Source organism: Cryptotermes secundus, unplaced genomic scaffold, assembly GCF_002891405.2.
Source record: "Cryptotermes secundus unplaced genomic scaffold, Csec_1.0 scaffold511, whole genome shotgun sequence".
NCBI classification, from domain to species: Eukaryota; Metazoa; Arthropoda; class Insecta; order Blattodea; family Kalotermitidae; genus Cryptotermes; species Cryptotermes secundus.
Window position 1 is genome coordinate 1,536,147 of NW_019727101.1, and position 23,540 is coordinate 1,559,686.

General features: G+C 38.9%; 1 protein-coding gene across 2 annotated transcripts in view; it reads left to right on the forward strand.

Annotated features, from left to right (window-relative positions):
• Positions 1 to 23,540, forward strand: part of LOC111864420 — a 724,828-nt gene that overhangs the window by 62,817 nt on the left and 638,471 nt on the right. The gene's annotated exons all lie outside the window — the stretch shown is intronic.

Consider the following 23,540-nt stretch of genomic DNA (forward strand, 5'->3'; position numbering starts at 1 on the left):
TAAACACCGGGGCACACTGTAGCGTAGTTGAGGCACTATGCTACAAGCCGGAAGAACGCGGGTACGTTTCACGATGAGGCCATTGGATTTTCAATTGACCCAACACTTCCAGCCGCACTATGGCCCTGGGGTCTATTCAGCATCTAACAGAAATGAGTACCAGGAATCTTCCTGGGGGTAAAGGGCGGCGGGCGCTTAAGGCTGACAACCTCACCGTCATCTGTGAGCCGAATGTCTAAAGAAAATGTGGGAGCTTCGACATCTCGCAACCCTATGGGCCTGCACGGCCTGTTACAGGGATAGTTTTACCTTTTTGCTCGTAAACATCACATTTCTGTAACATGTCATGTTATGCCAAAATTAAATCATAGAGAATTCGTTGTTCAGATATTTTAGATCAGGAGAATTGATCTTCAGTACATCAGATTATCAGTTTTATTTATAGCAGCCATCACTTTCACAGAAACTGGATGAAGACTTTTTAATTTTGACTCTTAGCGCCATAAAATATCATCACCATCATCACTGGCACGATAGTCCTTTGTGAGCCCTGGGCTTCCTCAGGATTGCTCGCCATTTTTCTCCATTCGATGCTACATTCCTCCATTTCTTTACACCCAAAATTCTTATGTCCTGCCACACACATTCTTCCCATCTCAATCTTGGTCTTCCCACTTTCCTATTTCCTTCTGGTTTAGTATTAAGTATTTTCTTAATGGTTCTATTCTCGCTGGCACGTATTGTGTGTCCAGCCCATTCAAGCCTTTTCACCTTTATAAATTCAATAATGTCTGGTTCATTAAATAGTTTGTATAGCTCATGGTTATACCTCTTCCTCCATATTCTATTTTCTTCCACTGGTCCAAAGATATATATCGGGATCCTTTGAATGCTCCAGTTCAATCAGTTCTTGTTTATCGTATTCCCTTTTCTTCTTTTTCTCCAATCTTTTTTCATTTCTTCTCGCTTCACGGTATTCTTCCACGGCCCCTCGAGTATGGTTCGTTTGCTGCATTCTCTTATGTCCCTTTTTTTTTTATTTGTCACTTGCTCACACTCTCCATCAAACCAATTCTTATACTTTATCCTTTCCATTCTTCCTAAGACTGCACCAGCAGCATTTATAATAACATCTCTGAGGCCCCTCCAAGCTTCACTGACATCCTCACTATCAGAGAGACCTGCCAGGCATTCACTAATTAATCCAGTATATCTGGTTGCAACTCCTTGTTCCACCAATTTTCCACAATTCATTTTCTTTGCCTGGGATACACGTAGCTTCCTTGCATTAGATATTCTACTTCTAATCTTTGATATCATTAAGTGATGATCAGAGTCAATGTTGGCCTCCCTGTAGCTCCTGACATCCATTAAGTCTGAACAATATCTTACATCTATTAGGATGTGATCGATGTGGTTAAACACATTTCCATCAGGGGATTTCCAGGTTCGTTTATGTATATCCTTGTGATTAAACATTGTACTACCTATTACCATGTTTCTTGAGGAAGCAAAATTTATTAATCTCATCCCATTATCATTTGACTTGTTATTTAGGCTATGTTTTCCAATAACCGATCTATATACATCCTCATTCCCCACTTTAGCATTCATGTCCCCTATGATTATTTTTCAATCCCTTTTTGGACATTCGCCATATATTTGATCCAATTCATCACAAAAGGACTCTTTCTCCTCATCACTTTTATCTTCAGTTGGGGCATGCGCACAAATAAGGCTATAGTTAAAAAACTTTCCCTTAATTCATATCCTACATGTTTTGTGAGATTTTGCCTGGAAGTCTAAAATAAGATGCTTCATTTTTTTTATTAACAATAAAACCTGTTCCAAACATGTGACTCTTCTTCTGACAGCTGTAGAGTACAACATGATCCCTCTTTTCCACGACTCCTTTACCCAACCACCTCAGTTCTTGTATAGCAGTGATATCTAGTTTAGCTATCTAGTTGTTCAAGTAGCATTTTTAGTGATATATTGGGTTTTCGGACTTATACACCATCGTCAGAATCCTATTGTAACTACTAGCATTTTTAGTGCTCCGGCTCTGTAAAGAGATAATACATTCCAAGATCCAATTCCCAAATCCTTTAAACATTTTCCAGGTCGTTTTGAATAGGTCCATCCGGCTACTCTTTCCTCGGATTTCTGAACAATTTAGTTTTTACGGTGTGAGGTTGTTAGCCTCACGCCCAACCCCCAACCTGGAGGACCAGGGTATCCCTCTCTGTCTGGCTCCTACCCCTTGACCTGTCCAGCATGGGTGGCCCTACCAGTAGCTACGCTACTGCCAGCATAACTCTCAGGGTCTCAGGAGCTCTCAAACCCCACCACCACGATAAGGTGGACATACCATTGGTAGGGGCCATAAAATATAGCCCAGGATTTATCTGGTACCAAGCTTACAAATGGGGCTGGATTTATAGCAAGTATTGACGCGTTCGTTCCATTCTGCATGTAGAAAAATACATAGAAAATGATGGTGAATAGTGACTTTCCTATGAAGCTGTTCCAGAACCTCTGTAGGCTCACGAACCATTTTCAAGACCACAGTCCGACTTGGCCCCTCAGCACTACAAACAATCCTCAGTAGGCATGAAAAAAGCAGGTACAATTAATTAGCTTTACCTACTTTATAATGCTGTTCCTGTTACGCAATATTTCAAGTGTTTTATATTAAAAGCACGCGGTAGCGCAGCTGTTTGAGGCATTATGCTACAAGCCTGAAGGTCGCGAGTTCGAGCCCAGATGAGGTGGCATTTTTCAATTGACTTATCCTTGCTGCAGCACTGTGGCTCTGGAGTCGACTCAGCCTCTAATAGAAATGAGTACCAGGAATCTTCGTGGGGGCTAAAGGGCAGCCGGCTCATAATGCTGACAATTTTACCGCCATCTGTGAGCCGATTGTCTAAATAAAAAGTGACAGTCTTGATGTCTCACAACCCTATGGGCCTTCAGGCCTTTTTACAAGGATAGCTTCATAAAAATTGTTAAAACTTTTATATATCACCATGAGATATTTTGTGAATTTGTGATAAATGTAAAATCTGATTACGTAAGTAATTTAATTGAATTGTTAGCTCAGCACAAAAGCATATTAAGAGAGACAGTCTGTTTGATATTATGTAGGCTTACGGTGTTTATTTTTTAAAGTTAGAATGCAGTGACTTTTTATTGCAAATCTTTTCTAGACGCATAGAGAAGATACTGAATGTAGTAAGTGTGAAACTTTCATCTATCATACCTCTGGAGAAAATTTGGACGGTTGTTGAAACTTCACCTCCTAGATTGAGATCAGATTATCTCCTCGAAACAAATTAATCTGTATGTGTTTAATGATAAGTAAGGTCGAAATGGCAGTAAAACACTAGGATTTTCTTGTAGATTACGACATGAATAAAAAGATTTAAGCAGAAGTAGCCCTTAATAGATAAATTAAATTACTTAAAAAACTGTACTAATCAAAATAAGTAGATATCGTATGTCCACGAAGGTAGATCCACGATCATATTTCCAGTATCGATTATAATCGATAGTTATCGTTGTATGCTATATTCTTCATTAAAGTGATTAACAACGGCAGAGACCAATTACAGGCAAAAACTGGGAAAGGGAGAATATGTGAATAGAAATAAAGAAAGAAGAAGAAAATACTCAGAGAATTCAATTCTAAAGACAAATAATGTGAATAGCTTTAAGGTATGAAAAAAAGAACCTTAATTATTATTATGAGTGTTATTAGTAGAAGAAATAATGTCAGTTAAAGAAAATAATGCTATGTAAAAATGTCCAAAATTTCTGCGGACATCGTTTTGAACAGAAAAACAGATGGATGCGGTACTAACCCTTGTGGGATGACGAACATCAGAAACAGAAATTTTCTAAGTGTAGCAGTAGGTACAGGTAGACTGACAGTATCAACAAGAGGTTCTGGGAAGAACTATTTGGCTGCTCTCCTTTGATACGATACAAAGTATATATAAAACGACGCTTCCTACAATTCTTCTATTGTTGCATGTATATTTGCTGCCGCGGTAATATTTTATAGAGCCGTTACATGGCAACGGTACAGGGATACACATACAAACACACAGACTGGTGGGTGAGATTTATGAAGTACGCCGTTTGGATGGGCTTAGGTACCATGATATACATACCAAGTTTTAGAATGATTGGTTCAGGCATTCAAAAGTTGGTAAAGGGGCATACACAGACAGCATGGTTATCTCATAAGCCTACTTTTATTTTATTTTCAAAATGAAAAGGTAGGCTAAAATATGTTTCGTGCATTGTCTTATTTTTTTTTTTAACATTGGTTCTCATTTCTCCCATTGTAAGAAGCATAGAACCTTTTGTCTTCTCGTCTGCTGTCCAAAAACGCATAAATTGGAATATAAAAAACTATAATTTTGCCTGTGGTTCTGTATGGGTGTGAAACTTGGTCTCTGACATTAAGAGAGGAACATAGACTGAGGGTGTTTGAGAAGAGGATGTTGAGGAGAATATTTGGACTGAAGAGAGATGAAGTGACAGGGGGTTGGAGAAAACTGCATAATTATGAGCTTCATAACTTGAACTCTTATACAAGTATAATTAAAATGATCAAGTCAAGGAGGATGAGATGGACAGGGCATGTAGCACTAATGGGGAAAAATGAATGCATATTGGATGTTGGTGGGAAAGCCAGAATGAAAGAGACCATTAAGAAGACCAAGACGAGTGGTACGCACTGCGTTGATCTAACTAAGGACAGAGACCAGTGGAGAGCTCTTATGAACACGGTAGTGAACCTTTGGGTTCCACAAAATATTGGATAAGTTCTTGAGTAACTGCACATCTGGCGGCTTTTCGAGAAAGTGCCAGGTTCATGAAGTTAGTTAGTTAATTAAGATTGTTATATAAATTGTGATTAACTTATATATTGTGTAAGATTTGAGGCTTTCACGGCGGTGACTATGAAGAAAGCAGTCTTCTGTGATTTGGCACCGTGTATATGTGGTGTTAACCGACGTTTCAGACTGCTTTTACCGGTTCTCACGGTCTCTTCGCTTGCGGATTTCTTATATTTTCTTCTACCCTGAAGATGGAGGCGATACGTTCCTCCTAAACGTCGGTTAACACCACATATACACGGTGCCAAATCCCAGAAGACTGCTTTCTTCAACTTATATATTGTTATCCTTGATGTGGCATTCACTTTGTTCCTTGCTGTACGTAGCTTGTAACTCCTAATATCAATGGAATAACAACACACATATATTTTAGGGAAAATTTAGGGAACCTCATATTGTTTCCCGGACTGCTTGCTAGATGTTGGTATGCATCCAGATGTTCCTGCAACCGACCATTTCGACACAAGATTTCTCTTGATTTTCTTCTGTCTGAGCAGATACTCAGACGGTTCCAAACTGCTACTACATGCTTCTCATGTAGCCCTCCAAAATTAAATTTCATTATTGTCAAACCCACTGAAATTATTTGTCCAATTTACACATCAACGTTAATTCAGAAAATAAAACTTCCGCGTCCCCCGTCTCAAGCCACCGCTTCTAACAATCTTAACTTATGAGAAAGACGAGAGGGCGAAGCCTAGGAAGAGTCTGGAAAAAGAAGTCTGTTTCTCCCTTCCCACAACAAAGATGCATTGTATTGTGACGTAATAGTCCATTCCTAGGAAACGGCTCGGTAAACACTGCCTAAAAACAGATGTGAAAGTTAATTTGCTATGCAACGGCATGCAAACACCTTTTTCTTCGGCAAAGAATATTAACAAAAACATTCCCATGATATCAAACAGAATAACAGAGAAGAAATAACTGTTCGACATGGTGACTTATATTCAGGCCGCGTGGCTGTTGTAAAGTGGTGCTCATTCGTTAATTAGAGAGGTTCAGTCAGTCCGAGATTTGCACAGATTCGTCAGAGAGACGTTGTTCAGAAGAAGTTCAGTGTGTGAGCAGGAATGCTTCGTTCGTCATTCGTCACAGCGGAAGAGAAGACGCTCATGTTCCGGTAAGGAATGGAGCGAATCGTAGACAGTCACTGATTGTGAGCTGTTATAATTGGTTGTAACTGTAAAGAAGTGCAAATAAATCCAATCATCGAATCCAGGACGTATTTTATTAGTCACGCCAACCCTTACACGTGACAGTATTATGAAATATTAACGCTTAGTGACTGTATTTTCCAACAAATTAAAAAAAAAGTACTGACATTGCTTTGCCAAAGTAAAGTAAATTTTAAGATTTGAATACATTGGTAAGATAACTAGATCATATTAAATTGTGCTGTATTTTTCTGAGACATCTGGTTCGAAATTCCCTGGGGATAATGCTGAATTGTTTCACCGTTATTTTTTACAACGTGCTCAATTTTCGTGTGAGATAGTACAAACACACCTCGTACCAACACTCGAACTATCAGTGAATAAGTAAATATTCCATGGAAACATATTTTAGTTGCGTCATGTTTCCGTTCTGCCGTCCTTCTCCCATCTGCAGTCCTCGAATCAAAATGGCCTTCCGGCATGGCGGACAGTAATATTAACCTCTTAAAATACAGATGTTACTACATCAACCACCTGAATTACGGAGTAAAGTTTGAAGATTAATTTCTTCTTATTGCCGAAACACGCTTTCTAAACATTACAATAAATTACAATTCACTCCCGTCCGTTTAAAATATCGCTACCCTCAAAGTATTATTACCGAGTGGAAGATGGTCATAGCCACGAATATTTCAGACATATATTTAACCAGATATTAACCTACTTACCTAAAATGATCTTATGCGATCTTCCTATCTGTGTGTCTGTGTATCCTCCTTATTAGTATATGAGTGGTTGAACCAATTTTTATGAAACTTGGTATGCATATCATATCACATGAGCACATCTCAACGGCGTATTACATAAATATTTCTCATCAGTCTGTGTGTCCGTATGTGTACGTCTCTAGGAAACTGCTAGATAAAAACGTTACCTCAGCAACTAATACAAGCAATAATAGAAGAACTGTTGGACGTGTCGTCTTCTGTACAGTCAGTGTCGTATCAAAGGAGTGTGTGTGCGTCTATGTATGTCCCCGTATCGTCGCTAGGCAACGGCTCTGTTAACACTTTCCCGTTGCAACGAAGATTTTTGGAGGTGGCGTTTTCTATGCTGTCCGTTTCGTATAGAAAAATAGCCGATTATTTCTTCACAGAACTTCTTGTTAATGTATATTTTACCCAGGAGGCCTATTGTGTACGAAAATATGCAAAATAAATTAAATTTTTAGAATTTGTGTCAAACACACCAATGGGCTAGACTGTACAGCCTATTTGCAAAAGGAGGAGTCTATTAAGAGGAAGTAGAGGACATTCTTCGGAGAACCGAAGAAAAGGCGTAGGGACCAGAAACTGGCCACGGAGCGCCGCCGCCGGAAAGCAAAGAATTCAACGCGGGCAATTGGCGAACCCCAGAAGGAATTGGCCATCACAAGCAGGAAGACGTCCCGTCGCGCGACAGTGGCACGACGTTGGAGAAAAGACTTCAAGAAGGAAGTTCCCAAGGGAACCTTCGGATGCCAACGGAAGAAGTTGGCCGCAGCCAGCAGGATGATGTCCCGCCGTGCGACAGTGGCATGGCGCAAGAGTAACATCTTCAGGAAATCGACGACCCAAGGAAATTGCGAACCGTGGCACGAATTGGCTGCCGACAGAAATATCACTAGTCGTGCAGGTACGACACGGCGCAAAGGAAATTTCGGAAAGAAACACTCCATAGGGGTTAATGCTGAACGATGTTGGAAGTACCCTGCATGCAACACTGGCATAAAGGACAGAGGTCCGAAACAGGGACTACGGGTCAGCGAACAAGTGGAGGACCCCACTACGAACGCCATCGGAGGGCGTAGACTAGGACAGCTACCACGCCAGGGAGGGAGAAATACCTGTAAGGAGGCCTACTACGAGAGTGTCGTCAGGAAGATCGCGAAGCAAATAGCCGGATCTTCCGTGGGATTACGAGAAAACAAGGAATGGACCTTGTGGAGGGGTCGACCCCCTCCAAAACGGAAAAAGGGAAACTGCCCTTATGGGAGGAACCGGTAACGTAGAAGTACCGGCCTCCCCAACGAGGATGTATGGAGAACGAATGAATGTGAAACAAGGCGACCAACAAATTCTGGACCACGGAAGTGCTCGGGACGAGCACAACTGAAGAGAGGGGCGGATGCTGTAAAAGGGACGGCGCAATAAGACGCGCGAAGGACACCAAGGCCGAATGCAGACGTTGCAAGCAGAACAACGCGAATCAAAACCGAGGGAGAACCTTTAGGCTGTTCGGGGACGAACAACCTTTAGAAGGGAGCAATGTAACGTGTTTGCAGTCCAGAAGAGTCACTGCTATGGAAACGCTGGAATAGACCGTTACAGAGGAGACAACAATTGCTCCATTGTAGTTCTAACAGGAGTCTCCATGGTTATAACAAAGGGTTCGTTGCCTAACAGCGGCCAAGGTTATAAAAGCCCAGTTTCGACGAGAAGTCTTCAGTCTTCATCGAGCCGTCTAAGAAGCCAGTCGTCATCAAGCCTTCGGAGAAGCTAGCCTTTATCCAGCCTTCGAAGTAGAGTGTCGCAGAAGATAGTCGAGGTGTCACAGTGAATAGTAGTTGTACTCGTGATTGTGTAAGCGGAAGAACAATAAAGGTTCTACTTAATTTGAGGCCTACGTGAATCTATCTGTAGCGTGACACACCCAACACGCTACAATATATTTTTTTATTTTGTTTAAATCCTGGAACAAAACATGTAGTATTGTCCCTGCGCGACCTACCGGTCATTCAACTGTGACAGCGCAGCTGAATTTGCATGGCGTAGTTCAAGACTTTGGGAACTGCACACAAACTGATACAAAATACAGAATAACACAATAAAATAACAACATATTGTATATAAAATTGTGTAAGAAATATAACATTATTACTATTATTATCATTATAACTTTTTACGAACCATAGAAACTTTATAATGCAGGTATATTTATCACTTAACACCATACTGCGTTTAATATTCCTAATTTCTATTCTTTTAAAATTATCATATTTAAAAGTTAATAAGGATTTTACGTGATCGCTATTTATTTATTTTAATTTTATAAACTCTAACAAAAGCTGCATATTTTCAAGAACTCTTTAGAGCTTTGCTATTATCACTATGTCTCGGAGGAACGTCGTCTGCCATGTTGGTATTTTTTATAAAGTGAGTTTATTTTTCTGCGAACTTCCCTATATTGAAGGAACCAGAAAGGAAACCGAGCAGAAACAGCGGAAAATTGTCTCCTCTTCCTTGTGGCTTCTCGATAGAATTATTTTTCGACCCTGAAGATGGAGGCGATGCTTGGGTTTTAGATAAGGAACCAGAGTAGTTGGCTGGTAATAGGATTAAGTTGTCGGTGTACTCAAATTTGTTAAGAAATATATGTCGCTAATTATTTTCACTGTCGGTTTGTTCAATAATATTGTACCGAAAGTGAAAGTTATGCATGAGCGAATGTACTTTGTCATGTTTAATGCTGGGTCATGGCTGCATATGCATATGAAACTCAGTTTTACGTAACATACCCACTGGGTGCAATTATGCAGACTTCTGTTAGTCATATTCAAATTATATGTAATGCAATTTAGTGTATATTCAACGCATTTGGTACGGCGAAAGTTTGCAGATGTGTGAGTTCAACAAACTCTGGGACGTTCTGAATAACTATATATTGTAATATGAAAACAAGTGATTATAAAGTTAATGAAGTGATGTTTAATCAGGATTGCTAGCTTGTCGAATGTTTTGTTTTTTCTTCTCGAAATGTTAAGTCTCCCAGTTCGTGACGTAAAGAAACCGCATGTTAAACATGATGAAAGAGTGGGAGGTTATTTTGCCTATTTTCGGTAGCGTAGTTGGTTGAGGGGCTATGCTACAAGCCGGAAGGTCGTGGGTTCAAGTGCCGATGAGGTCATTGGATTTTTTTTTTCAATTGACCTAATCCTTCGAGCTGCACTATGGCCCTGGGTTCGACTCAGCCTCTAAAAGAAATGAGTACCAGGAATTAATTAAATAATTTTCCTGGGGACTAAAGCGCGACTGGCGCGTAAGACTACAACCTTACCGCCATCTGTGAGCCGATTGTATAGATAATGTGGGAGCCTCGACGTCTCACAACCCTATGGGCCTTCACGGTCTGGTACAGGGATAGCTTTACTGAATTTTTTTTATTAAAACGAAGCTTCTATATGTTCATTCTTATTTAAATCAAATAAATATAATTTACTCCTGAGGTTTTATACTCAATGAACCCCTGCTCAGTGACAACTTTAATTAAATCGACGTTTAATATTTGGGGAATTAATAGAATTTCATATTTTTCAGACAGTCTGTTTATCAGATTCTAATTAATAGAATTTCATATTTTTCAGACAGTCTGTTTATCAGCTTCTAAACCTCTTTTATATCCTAGCTCCACGCACGTGCGTGCTTATCACAATTTTTACTTCATATTTTCTTGCTATTTCACTGCGAATTAATCTTGTATCGGGTAATTAAATATCTGTAGAGAATTCGACATGGGTTGCCCAGTGATTGATGTTAGCTCTTTCTAAGGAACTGAACACAGTAGGTGTCCTCACCTGAAGATGGAAACAGATAAGATTTTCTAGTTTCTTGAATAGCGGACGATGGACAAAGTTAAATTTCCAGTGTTTCCGAGAATCGTTTTATTTCTTAACTTTTAAATGACTATGATAAGAATCGATAGTTTTCCCCTGAAATAATATATGCTTTTCTTGTCATTATTACGATATTAAGTAGTTCAAATTTTAAAAAATGAATAACACTCTGACTCATAAATTTAAATATTTTCATATTATCAGAAATCGTTGAATCGATTTCCGAATTACATTAAAAAACTGTATCACTACACTTGAACTCCTCTTTAACAGCCACTACAGAGAGTCAGAGTCAGAGTCAGAGTCAGAGTCAGAGTCCTCCATGAAATGACTGGCGGTTTACCGCAAATCAGTTCTTCTTAGCGCCAAACCCCTTGAGACTCACGATAAGTACATAATTTTATTTTCCAACTGAACACTTGCAGTTATAGCCCTTATGTAGCACCATATTTTAGGAGAGGATGGGTCTGTTGTTTACAAATTCTGCTGGTCTTAGCCAGCGCAGTCATTCTCAGGTCCGAGTCCCGCGGGAATTTATAGCACATTCTGTCTCAGACTGGACACCCCCTAACCTGGATGGTTCGGGTTCCTCTATTGATATCCCTCAGGAACAGGGTGGCCCGGTTATACCTCCAGGCACTTTGTTATCCATGATAAACAGAGAACAGGGAACTTTCATAATATATTTTCGTGTTTTCAATTCGGTTCGCAGAAAGACAGAATTGAGGCTGTGAGTTTGGTTCCCTTGCAAGCATACAATAGAGTGGCTAAAACATTAAGAAGGAATAACATCTATATTAGTAAATTAATTAAATGTAATTACAAACGTTAAGGGTTGGGGACTGCATTCGCCTTCTAAAACTCAACTTCTGTACAGTCACAGCACTTAAGAGCCGTGGCTATCCTGCATTTTCGAAAACTACGTCAATCTGATAAGATCTTAGAATATGCTGTGTTAGGCTGGTAGTAGGAAAGAGACACGTACTTAACATTTTAAGTGCGTTTACCTATTAAAATTGTCCCATCTGTCTGTAGGTGCGCATGGAGGAACGCGATAGCTAATGAGCAGATTTTCATAAAATGTTATGTAGGAAACTTATGTCGACCTTCTCCAAGTTCCGTTAAATTTTTTCCTTGGCACTACAGCCCCAGTGGGCCTAGGCCTACCTCCATGAACTTCTTCGTTCTCTTTGGTTTTTCTAGATCTTACACATTCGGTAGGACTCCTTGGGCGGGTGATGAGCTCGTCGCAAGGCCTCTACCTGTACACAAACTAAACATCCATACCCTGAGTGGGATTCGAAACCACAATCCCGATTTCCAAGCGAGCGAAGACAGTACATGCCAAGTTCCGTTAATATCACACAGATATAACAGGCACGTTACACGAAGACGTTCGTAACTTGAGTACAAGTAATGGTACGTGCTTCATGGGCCTGAGGAATGTATGGAACAGATGTTTTGGAGATAAACGAAGCTCACTTGATACGTTCAGTGTACTTTGCTGTGTGATTAGGCTTAGAACATCTCTCCTGCAGTCCGACACAGAGCGGAAAGCTGTCTGAGAGGGCAGTCTGAGCACTTGCTTACACTGACAGACGTCAGATGTCAGATCTTCAGCCATTGCATATTGAAGCCAAGCTGTAGCCTACATCTGACAGCCCTAGAAGTCTTGTCCCGAGCTGTCATTCTGTCTGTGAGTGTCTAGAATGTGTGAAGCGTACACGGCTGCACCGCTGAGGTGAAAGTTTTTTTACTGTCTCGTGACATTTAGTTTCATTGAAATTAATTTAGTAATTGCTGGGATAGCTCAGTCTGTAAAGCGATGGGCTACGGGTTTTTGACTGGCTGGGTTTGATTCCTGGCAGAAGTAAGGGAAGAGAAATGCATATAGGATATAACAGGAACGCTAGAAGTAAAGAGAGCACTAGAAGGATCAAGACGTAGGTGGGTGGGTAATAATAGATAGATAGGATTGGGCTGTGCGGAGTGGATTGATCTGGCCCAAAATAGAGAGCAATGGAGGACTCTCGTGAACACGGTAATAAACCTTCTTTTTCCATACAATTTTGGGAAGTTCTTGAGTAGATGCACAATTCGCGGCTCCTCAAGAAGAACGAAGCTCCATAGAGTTAGGTGGTTACTGAGTATTGCTACTCTGAGTTACGGGATTTAGCCTTATTTGAATTCTGCGATTAGACACGATTATACATACATATAATTTTGTGATTAGGCCGACTCTGAACTATTTGATAAGGCATAATAATATGAATTATATGATAAGACAATCTGAAATATGTTATTTAAACTTTATCTAAATTATATGATTATTTGTTGCCTGAATAATATAATTAGACTTACTTAATCAGTTCCTCTGTACCTTTACGGTATCGACTGATTATTTTTATTTTTATCATCTTACAGACGGTAGGACTCCTTGGTCAAGTGATCAGCTCATCGCAAGGCATCTACCTAAACACAGGAAAACACAAACACAGAATAAGTACATACACATACCAAACATCCATTCCTTGCTTGGGATTCGAACCCACGATCCCGGCTTCCGATCGAACGAAGACACTGCATGCCTTAGACCATTCGGATACCGTGACCGGCAATGTATAAGAATAATATATAAGAATTCAGTTCGTACCTCACAGGAAATAGATCCGAACCCTCGATCACGGCTTCCGAGCCAGCGAAGACAGTGCATGCCTTAGACGGCTCGGTTACTGTGACCGGCTATGTATAAGAATAATATATAAGAATTCAGTTCCTACCGCACACGAAACAGATCCGAACCCTCCATCCCGGCTTCCGAGCCAGCGAAGACAGTGTAAGCCTTAGATGGCTTGGCTACCGTGACCGGCTATATGATCAGAGCTTTTCTGATTTATGTGATCAGACCTCTATAGAGATACGAGATCTACACTAACAAACATCATGCTCGTAGTTATACAGCGCAAAACTCATCAATATTTTGGACATGAAATATTTTGTAGCTGCATTAAGCAGATCTTTAAGAAGGCTATTTTCGCTCAGCGACTCAAAATAATCCACTAATTTTATAAAACTCAGTGGTCCATTACCTTCTTCAGAGATGTGAAGTCAGGCAGTGTCATAAATTGATACAATCGTTTCAGATGATTTTGCACGTGCATGCCGCTTGCACAATATTACCACATAGCATAGGGCCTATGAAGTATTTACATGGTATATACGAGTAAATGTGCAGCGTTAACATAACCTAAAAATTGGCATTGTTTATGTGGATTAATTTAGCTACATATTTCGACCTGCACTAGTCATCATCAGCTATAATATAACCATTCTACTGAAATTTTGTTATTCTTTATATTGTAAATATTAATATGTTAGCGGATTTGTTTTTGTAGTAAATTTACGGCTCACCCTCAAAATTACGAAATTTGTCTTGGAGTGTTATAGAATCATTTAAAGGTTTCATAAATTGAAACGCTGTTATCACACCAGAAAAGCTAGTATTATGGTTCCCGTTTTGCATCTAACGAATTTGTTCTGAGGCGTCTTTCCGTATGTCTCACATTCGAATAATTAGTCAATATTCTTTTTTGGTGTGTTTATTGTGATAATATAGTTATTGTATTATGTGCACAGTTATCTTCTTGACCTTTTGATCAGTTTGTAGCAAAGATTGTCTTGCTTCTGTTTCGTCTTTTCCCTTGTTGCTTTCTGTCTCTTTCCAATTTGTTAATTGTAACTAATTGTCTAATACCTAAATTATGTGTAAAGGTCAAGTCCCTTGTCTCATCGTTTTGGATGTTGGTGGGTGGTTCTGTTTTCGATACAGTTTAGTTAACTGATTGTGGACTTTGAGATGAATGGAAGTTTTGTTTACACATTGTTAATTGTGTATTTTTTAGATGTGCGCAGTGTGTTCCGTATACTTTGACATACATTCAAGGAGTTCTAACCAGTATCTACCCTTGTTGTCTAATTCACTGTTTATATGCTACTGTCCATATAGGCGTTTCTATATGAGTGTCTGACAAGTGTTGTGATGTGTTGATGCCGACATATAGAAACCACGGCATATTCTTTCATTTATATTTTATATTACTATGTTGGTATATTCGTGAGGACCTCTGTTTTGTAGGATTTTTTTTGGTACCGATTCACATGTAGTTTATGCTTCAGTCAATTTCTGTGATGTTGGTATTGTGATGCAATTTATGGTTGTTTACTAGCCATGCACTTGTTAGTCGACAGTTTTTGTTCTATAAGAAGGCGGGTTGTATTGTGTACTATCATGCTTATTGCTATTAGTATACAGTATTAAATATTTCATTTTTTATTTGTGTGGCAGCACCCAGAATGTTGGGTTCATTGTTTCTTTTCTTCTCAGCGATAAGTATTAAATTATATTTTATGTTGTTATATTCTTGGAGTATGTAATTAGTATGTATGATGCTTTCCTTGAGATTGCCTCTGTGGTCTAGTGGGTAGAGTTCCTGACTACCTGGCGCTACCAGATTTTCTGAGAAATAGGGGGTCTAGAACGGGGTCCGCTCAGCCTAGTGAGGATAATTGAGGAGCTATTTCAAGGAAATAGCGGCTCCGGTCTAGAAAACCGAAATTAACGGCTGTGGGGATTCGTTGTGCTGACCACGCGACATTGTATATCCGCTAAATTTGGCACTAACTTCGCCGACAATCAGCGGTCGCTTGGCCGGTATAGCTTGTTTGCGGACTAAAGCCACAGAGTTTGTTTGTTTGTTTGATGATTTCATTATATGTAATGAGTGTATCAGCAATATGTGAAGAGCAACTTGTTATTTTATGTTTTGTGCTTGGTTCAAGTCGTTATTTTATTCTGGTTACAATTTATATTTCTGTCAATATTTCTACAGATGGAGCACCATAGATAATTCTTCGTTACTCCATATTAACTGCAATAATTATGACAGTAATTGTGATATTACAGCGATTATTAGACCTCTTGTTTCTCCTTACAGAGTTGTATGGCTTATTTTGGAATATTAACTTGTTCTGTGTTTTTTTATAACTTGATGTGCATGAGTGATTATAGATACATCGAAAGATATATATATATATATTCTTTATGCTGAATGATAGATACTTCGTTTTACTATTTTTATTTTATGAGATGCTACTTCAAAAAGGTTGGAGTTACGCCATTTGGTAATGGGAGATATCGTTATTGGTTCTTTAATAATTTTATTCGTGCACTTACGTTGGGTAGATCGGAGCTTATCTCCTAATATTTCGTTTTGGATTCCCGGCTATCCTGTATAGTTAGTGCATTGTTTAATGACTTGCTTTATGTCCCTTCAGTATTCATTAATTAGATGATGTATGATTTGTTTTCAATTAATTTATTTGTGCAAAGCATTTTATTGTATGAACATATTCATGATTGTTCACTGCAACTATTGTTTTACCTCTGTACTATTGTACTGTTGTTTCATTGTGGTCTGTAGTTTTTTAGCTTATATTTTTGGATGTTTTCCGTTCTTGTGTTGTATGTGTTATTGTTGAGGGCATGTTGTATACTTTTAAATAGCGTGTGTCTTAGACAGTTATAATCTTAATTGTTTACATCACCTAAAGTAGTTTGTGTGTCTATTGATTTGTGATTGGATTTATAAAACTACACCTTATTGTTGAAGTACACAATTTCAGTCAGTTATTAAAAATGCTCTGCTTTTTAGGCTTCTATCTGAAGTGATATTTATTAATGAGTAAAGGCATATATGCCCATAAAGTAATGCATTACTAATTGTGAACACCAAAATTACCACCGGTGGAATATAACTGCTATCAGCAAAACCCTTTCGCCCGAGACAGCTGAATATGGCCTCATCATCGAATTGAATGTTAAGCCGAGTTGAGTACTTTCTCCTCCGTTAACGTCTCTTCCGGTCAGATTTGTTTTATGTTGGTCTCCCAGAACTTTCCTGAGACAGTTCAGGAATACATTTCTCTCTTCTGGAAAATGACGCCGCATGATTTGGTATAAAATATAAATATTTCGGAAGAAATTTATATATCCATTATCTGAAGTACCTTTAATTTCCATCTTTTCAATATGTTCCCTTCATTGGTTTATGTTGCCTGACGTTCCATCCAGAACTGTGCTAACCTGTAATTCATTCCTGAAACATTCTCCACATTCTTGGCTTCGGAGCATAACTCATTATACTGTTTCCTCGAAATCCATTTATCATTTTTAATTCCTCTTCTGTTACACTTTGTTTTTGTCCAGATATCCCATAACAATTCAGAAAGACGTCCAGCTTTTATCTTAAACAATTTGAACTATAACTTTATTTTAATGCTGGTTGTCTTTGTATCGCTTCTTTCCTGAAGTATCACTAATTATCCCCTGCTAGTAAATAGAAAGTCTAGAAAACCGAAATCAACGGCCTTGGGGATTCGTTGCCCTGACCACGCGACTCCTTATATCCGCTAAAGTTGGCACCAACATCGCCGACAAGCGGCGGTCTCTCGGTCGATATAGTTCGCTTTCGGACTAAAACTACGGATTTCTTTAGTAAAATACCAGTTGAAAATTTAGCAGGCTAATTTCACAGTTTCTATTCATATCTGCAGTTTATATAGATAAACGTTCAGTTGAGCCTTGCAGTAAAGGACACTTCGAAATCACGATTTCACTGAATATGCTCGCTGTGCGCTTGAAGGCTTCTATGAAGACACCTTAATAGGATAAGTATAATTTCTTGGTAATTTCTTGAGTAGCTGGGTAACTGTTAGCTTCTCCAGAAGAACTTAGGGCCATGATGATAATTACCTTGCTAGTCAGTCAATGAATTTTATGCAAAAAATTTGATCATTTTCGTAACATGACCTAATGAAGGATTATTATTTTAATCAGGTCGACTGAGGTAGGTTATCAAATTATGGTCGCATTTCGTCTGTCTCGTTATTATTATTGTGAAGGGCAAATTCTAGAATAGATGCATGGAAATTTATTTTCTTAATTTGTAACTGAAACCTAGTGGGAATACTTCTGGGTGGTTATTTCAGATCCACTTCGCTTCTTGTCTCTCGTGCTTATGCTTAGCCCATCTGCGTAGAGTTTGAGCAGAAAGATAAATTATTACATATTATACTTAATTACGTGCGTTTTGGTTGAAATATTTGATATATTTATGTCTTAACTCACTTATAATTATATTTAACATTGTTTTTCATTTTAATTTTTGCGGTACATTGATACTGTATAAATTTAAGATATATGATTTTTTTACTTCCTCATTCTTTACTTCATAATATGGGCAATCCAGACTGTTCCGACTTCACACTGCCATTCTGTCTTTTTCAAGTTTTCAACGTCTTTTTGGTGGGATTACCTTCATCTGATTTCGTTCTCATTCAAGGTTAGTTCTTTCTAATTGACTCTGCTATATTTTTTTTTCCTTGGCACTACAGCCCCAGTGGGCCTAGGCCCACCTCCATGAACTTCTCCGTTCACTTTGGTTTTTCTAGATCTTACACATTCGGTAGGACTCCTTGGGCGGGTGATTAGCTCGTCGCAAGGCCTCTACCTATACACAAACACAGAAAAACGGACACACACAAACTAAACATCCATGCCCTGAGTGGGATTCGAAACCATTATCCCGGTTTTCAAGCGAGCGAAGACAGTACATGCCTTAGACCGCTCGGCTACCGTGACCGGCGATTCTGCTCTATGCCTTATAAAGTGCTAACCTCAATCACTGGACAACAATGCAAGTGTAACTTCATTTGTATATATACTTCAAATTAGTGAATTTTTGGACGAACTCTCAACACTTCAGAATTCTGCTGAGTGTCATATACCACCGTCAGAAACTTATAGAATCTACTGTAGAATCGCCTTCATCCGTTATGTTCAAATTGTTTGTCTAGTTTTGTTTGTGTTGTTCCACTGTATTTTGTACTGTCTGGGTTTATTGTTCTTTACTAATACATTTATTCTGAATATTGTCTAGTCTAGTGCAGTCTTCATCTGTTCTTAAGCGTCTCATCTCTACTGATCGTGTTTTGTTTAATTTCTTCACTTATGTAAGAACCAATATTTGTCAGCTGAGAAGGTAGAATAAAATTATGGAAGGTTTTGGAGGAGAAAACATATTCAGAAAACTTTTTTTTACGTCAATTTACAATCTACTTGACCACTGCAAGTAATAAGTAAATGCGGTGGGTGCTTATGTCGTGAAGGCGGCAGCTGCCCAGTGGCAGTCAGAAAATTTGTAACGAAAAAAAACCCTTTACGAAACATAAGAATTATGAAGAAAGCAGTCTTCTGGGATGTGGCACCGTGTAGATGTGGTGTTAACAGACGTTTCGGAGGAATGTCGGTTAACACATCTACACGGTGCCACATTCCAGAAGACTGCTTTCTTCATAGTCACCGCCTTGAAAACCTCAAATCTTACAAGAATTATATTTACTATTCCTTACCGTGAGACTGTATTGAAGAAAAATTGCAATTACTTTTCATAAATACATGCCTTCTGATAATTCTTCGCATCTGTAAATCATGTACTTATTTGTCTGTTACATGTTCAGCATTTTACAGCTGTAGTTTCACTAAGTAAAAATTCATTTCTTGCGAACGGTTTAATTTATTTTCCAGTATCGTTACATCTCTGCGACATATATTACTCAAACCATGGTTTTGTGGTTCTCCCCCTTCATGTTGCAATATAAGAATTTTGCTGTCTGTCAGAATGATAGCCTCATGAAACCCTAAACCTACACGTTTATTGAAGAGAAGAAAGGGAACTTGGAAAGGAACAAAGTTCTTGCATGAACTAATCCCGTACTTTCTTTTGATTCTACATGGATCGCATAGAAAACGTCACGCTCAACAGTCCTTTTACTGTTGCATTTGTATTCGTTGCTCAGATAACATTTTTAGGGGACTGTTGCTTAGCAACGATAGAAAGTATACACATAGGCACACACAGACTGTTGGGAGGGATTCATGAAGTAGGCCGTTGGGACGTGTTTAGGTGCGTGATATAGAGTACATACCAAGTTTCATAAAGACTAGTTCAGCCATTACAAAGTTGATAAGGGGGAACTTATAGACACAGCACGGTGAATTCACAAGCCTACATTTATTTTTCCAGAATAAGGGAAGTAGTTTAAAATATGAAGAAATAAGAGGAGAAATTAAGAAGAAAAGTGATAGATTGGGGAAGAGAAAGTAAGAAATGGGAGATGTGGATGTAGAGGAAATATGAAGGAGAAGAAAATGGTGAAGAAAGAAGTATAAATAGCGGAGATAGAGAAGAAGCGAGGAGGAGAGAAAGGAGGACAAAGAGACAGGGAACAGAAGGAAATTATGTAGTTGTGACACAAATATGCTGTATCTGCATGTCGGTCTCAAAGATAAACATACTTACCAATTTCCTGCACACAATGGCTATTCTCTAGCATTAGAAGTATTCCTCAGTCTTGGGCTCTTGTCTTTGTTGCCTAAACTCTGGAGAAGCGTGCCTTGAAGATGGCTTCCGACCTCTGCGGCCTCCCGTCACACGGCTGGCATGTTCCCTGCTATGAAACCAGTTGTACCTTTCATAAAGGCGAGGGTTCTTGTGCCATTGTGTCGTCCATTCCGCACAGGTCATCCCAGGTGACTGCACACGAGGTCGCAGTGTGGCAGCGCAAGTCTGTACAGGAAGCGGATCATTTACTGAGCCGTAGGGACCAACAACTTCAGGCCTGTTACCAACTACTACTACTACTACTACTACTACTACTACTACTACTACTACTACTACTACTACTACTACTACTAAGTAGTAGTAGTAGTAGTAGTAGTAGTAGTAGTAGTAGTAGTAGTAGTAGTAGTAGTAGTAGTAAAACTTCTAGTACTAGTGTTACTACCACCACAACCACCACTATTGTTCCTACTTCTAGCATGATTTCTACTACTAGTATTACTGTTTATAATACTACTGCCAATTTTGGTCCTACTACTATTCTGTATATCTTCGTTCCTGTTACTCCAACTTAGAGCATACGACATTCGTGAAAAGCTTGGTTTCATTTCAGTTTCTTAATCTTAGACAGTCGGTGTATTTTTCCTGGGACAAGGGCTATCAACACTGAAGGTTTTTGTGTTTTCATCAGTTCCTCAAGATAAATGTCAGAATAACCCCTGATTAGGCCACCACCCCTTCCTTCCATGTCTTTTCCAAATTATAATTAATTTTTCATTTATTCTTTCATTCGATGTCACTACTGAAAACGTCGTTAAAAAGCACAGACATACATAAAACAATTCTAAAGACATATCTAGAACACCCTGTTCGGTACATCAGTCTGGAGAAGACATTGAGAATGAGTGAAGCGACACCTCCTTGCCCATAAATTTAGACAACCACCTGCACATAGACCCATTTCTCTTTTTCTTTAGCAATGTTTATAACGATTTGTTTTTGAAGTTCTGGGATTAAGATAGTTCTCTCGAGGTTTAGGTAATGTTTTGCTTCTTTTATTAAAATTCATCACTGCAGAATCGTAAAAGAGGAGCATACTGAGTTCTTGCTTGGGTCTCATAAATCAATTTAACAAGGAATTAATTTCTTTTAATTTGTCTGAATAATTTATTGACAATAAACAAAATGGTGCCTTTAAAAATTTGACATTGTTAAGTATACAACGGACTGTATCATGTTATTGCATATTACTAATTTAATGATCAAACATAACGTACATACGTATATAGAAAGGGCACAGTTACCAGTAATTTTAGTATTTCGGAAATTTATTGAGTAAAAATACAGTGAGTTATTGCATGGGCATATCCAGACATCAGAGAGAGAAATCGAAGCCCGCGCTTGTAGTTGCAACAATTTGACACCAGGGGTACTGTAGTCAACAAAATGGTGGCACCTATACTGAAAGCGAAACGTATGCTGTGGTTTAAGGGGACCAAATCTGTGAAACGAAAACGACGCTGTCATACTGAGTTCAGAATTTATCCAGCTTGTGTACGAGCCATGTATGCACGGAACAAATATTTCGTGAAACTGCTTGTATACATGTAGGCCCATACATGCGATATCTTATTCCCTCACAGCTTGGTTTATAGTAGAACGGAGAGCCAACGCTCATATGTAACTGAACGTTTCCGCGGCACCAGACAGAACATCATTTTCGGAAAAGCTGTAACCATTGGTAACGTCCACAATTAACCTACTGCCCCCGTTTCATCAGGGAAGCCAGTGAAACAAATATAAATATATATATAAATATAAATAAATAAATAATTCAAATATAAAAAAAGACGCTTCACTAGGCCAGATTATGCTCTGTTATGGTAGTGAGAGTAGATTCACATCTGGAGAAATGTGTTCCTTAAGGAAGACTGCAAAATACATTGTAAAGGATAGGAAGAAATTGCGAGAAGAATCCAGATTACAAAAACAAGAGAATTTATGCAACTATATGTATAAAAAAACTGCAAAGAGAAAATTGACTGAATGAGCTCTGACAGGATTCCAAAGAAAGGAGTTGGAACACACGTCATAAGCTAGAAGATATTTGAATGCCACTGAGACTTCGTAAAGAATACTGTAAAATATTTCTAATAGCCCTCAGTAGGTCCAGTGCTGTAAAGCATGGTGATCAGGGGTTCCAGCATGTAAATCTGTGGTGCGAAATTTGATAGCAAGGCTTTTAGAAATGTAACTTCACATTAAAATCTGGCACCTTTTTGTTTGATTCTATTTGTGTTTAATTTTTGCTTCTTTCTCTATATTATCCTTGAAATTTACTCTCTACTACTACTAACAGACGATAACGGTGGCCGTGCCGTCTAAGGCACGAACCTTCTTCGCTAACTCGAACACTGGGATCGTGGGTTCGAAACCCATTTGAGGCATGGATGTCTCTGTGCGTTTATTCTATGTTTATGTTGTCCTGTTTCTAGGTAGAGGCCTTATGACGGGCTGCTCCCGTGACCAATGAGTCCTTCCGACTGTGTATAAATTAAAAAACTGGAAAAAGCGGCAAAAGTTCAAAGGGCCGTAGAACCATAGAGAGAGAGAGAACTACTGCTGTCATGTATAAGAGTCGTGGGTGTTTGAACGAGATTATAGTAAGGCTGTAGAGATTTTTCATGCGATTTTAATCTTGGTTGCAAATACATTTTTAATTGTACGAGTATCTTAATTTAAGCTCAATCGTTTCTTCACGCTTACTATACTCTTTTAATGTTGACAAAGAAAACAATGCTTGTTCCGGGAAAATAACTTGAATGCTCTTCATGTATATCTGTAACAGTAGCTTAACATCAGCTCTCATTAAAAATCCTCGGCCCACGATGCATTCTGCCTTTCGGATACAAATTTGGTGACTTTTTTTTTTTAACAGAGAATGTTCATAATCAGTTCATTAATTAAAATAATCCAGAGTAAGGGGAAGGTCCGCCGTTGGAAGCCGCTACCAGGAAACGACTGGTGAAAACAGCAGACAGACTAGCCTTAGTGCGTGTAGCAGTGAACTGCAGTGTGTGTGAATCAGTGATAACACTGTAGTTGCTTATAGTTACATCTTCTGTGTATAAGTGTTCAGTAAGCCCGTTACATTTCCAAACCCCTTCTATACTCACTCATACATCTGGCAGTATAATTCCCTTAGTTCTTAGTCATTTGCAGTTCTCAAAATTCCATGCTCAGTTACTCGTTCATACAGCTCTTAAAATTCCTTATTAATGTCGCTATACAAGCAGGAAGATCGCGGGATCGAATCCCGTTGAGATGAATTTTCCCAATTGACCTAATCCTTCCAGCCGCACTATGG